The sequence below is a fragment of the Nannospalax galili genome, unplaced genomic scaffold (assembly GCF_000622305.1).
Source record: "Nannospalax galili isolate Female #2095 unplaced genomic scaffold, S.galili_v1.0 scaffold293, whole genome shotgun sequence".
In the NCBI taxonomy this organism is placed as follows: Eukaryota; Metazoa; Chordata; class Mammalia; order Rodentia; family Spalacidae; genus Nannospalax; species Nannospalax galili.
In genome coordinates, this window is record NW_008337147.1 from 11,492,211 (window position 1) to 11,494,370 (window position 2,160).

The window sequence follows — 2,160 nt, forward strand, 5'->3', positions numbered from 1 at the left end:
CAGGGGGAGCTTCTGCAAATCAGTATGGAAAATTCAGAGAGTGAAGCACAGACATGATGTAAATACCAGAATGTGTGAGAGAGCGATGTATCATCAGTAAAAGAGAAGCTCTGTGATAGCATTGCTACACAAAGGAAATGCAGTTCCTTGAGAACCTGTGATCAGGCCTATAGAGGCCTACTTAGCTGTTGCATGGAAGTACATAAATTCAAAGGCACTGATGGATTCTCAGCAACAAATGTGAGAAAGACAATAAAGGAAGGGTATTAAAAGATACAGGCTATATTTCTCTAGCATGGACTTATTCCCATTGGGTCACCCCTCTCATGTTTTTGTGATACACATTAACTCTTCCTTTATGAGAGGGAGATTATTTTTATTACATAATTAAAAAAATTTATTGAATTCTTCTGTGTATTTCAAACAGAACACCCAAAACAATCTGTTCCTCAGGGGTCACATGGGCTTGGGAGGAGCCCCTGGCTCCTTTCTTTTATCAGTTCCATCTATGTGAAGATAAGTCAAAGGTCCTGCTTGACTATGGCTGGCTTCAATTGGAAGTATGGAGGAAATGTTTCCTCTATGTTGACCCTCTTCTTTGTAGACTGGACACTGGTTCAAGTCCATCTGGTGGGGCCTCCATGGCCTCCTTGACCAAGAGGACAGGTGACTCACCACAGTTATAGGATGCTTTGAGAGATGATCCATAGTCCCCTGGAACTTAGTCAACCTTGGAGGGCAAGGAGCAAAAATTGTCAAGTCCCTCTAACCAGATTAGTATAGGCCTCAAAGGATGGCTGTTAAACATCTAAGTAGGTTAGTTCCACCAGTCTGGTACTTTTAATTACCATGGCCTAAGTAGATAAAGCTTGGGCAAAACCCAAACATTCTCCAATAAACCTTGACTAGACATATATTATGTTCCTTGAGCTAGTTGTATGTATAATTTGTCGGTAGGTTGTTGGACTAATATGGTTCCCTCTGGTTTTTATTAAAAACTGGCTAGGCATTATTTATTGCTGTCACTGTCTAACCCTTCCACCATGGTTTCCCCATTTTTCCCATTTCTCTCTTAATATTACTCTTCTCCTATGGTCTCTCCTCTCTTGAGCTCCTTCTTTCCCTTTTTCCCCAAGGTTCGAGAGGAGATTATTATGCATTCTTTATAGTATACTTTACATGCTTGAAAATTTATATAAAAGTAGTTTCTGTTATTAAAGATTGGTGTATCACAGGGGAAGCACTATAAGACATAAGCACAACAATCTGAATAGGGCTCCAATATATCAGGAATTAAGATGAAGAATTGGCAAGTGGGATTGCATCAAATTAAAAAGCTTCTATACAACAAAGGAAACAACAGCGTGAGGAATGGGATTTTTTTTTTTTACCAGCTATTCATTTGACAAGGAATTCATATACAAACTCAAAAAATGAATCCTCAAACAATCCAACCAATACATAGGCAAATGAAAATAGTTCTAAAACAAAGAAATACACATGGGCAATAAATCTTCACCATTCTCAGATACCATAAAAATGAAAACTCAAACTACTTGGAGACTGCATTTCATCCCTGCCAGGTGGCCACTATCAAGAAAGCAACAACAAGGAGCTGGAGAGATGGCTCAGCAATAAAGAGCACTGGCTGCTTTTGCAGAGCACCTGGGTTGGGTACCCAGCACCCACATGGTGGCTAACAACTATCCATAACTCTAGTTCCAGGAGGATTTGACACCTTCTTCTGACCTACAGAGGCATTATGCACACATGTTGTACCTACATATATGCAGGTAAAGCACTCATGCACAAAAATTAAAAGCAAATAAATAATAATATAAAAGCAACAACAGATGCTAGTCAATATTCAGATGAAAGAAAAGGATCTTTATACATTGCTACTAGGAATGTGAATTAGTCCAGTTCCCATGGAGGTGCCTCAAAAACATAAAATAGACAGGACATATAATTCAGCTACACTGCCATATCGCACATGGTTATACACCCTGAAGAATCAAAAGTCAGCAGTGAAAAGAGATACTTGGATACCTAAGTGCATTACTGCTCTATTCACAAGAGCCAAGTTATCAACATAACATAATGGGTGCCCATTAATGAATGAATAAAGAAAAATATGGTATATTGTAAGTCAAATTCACT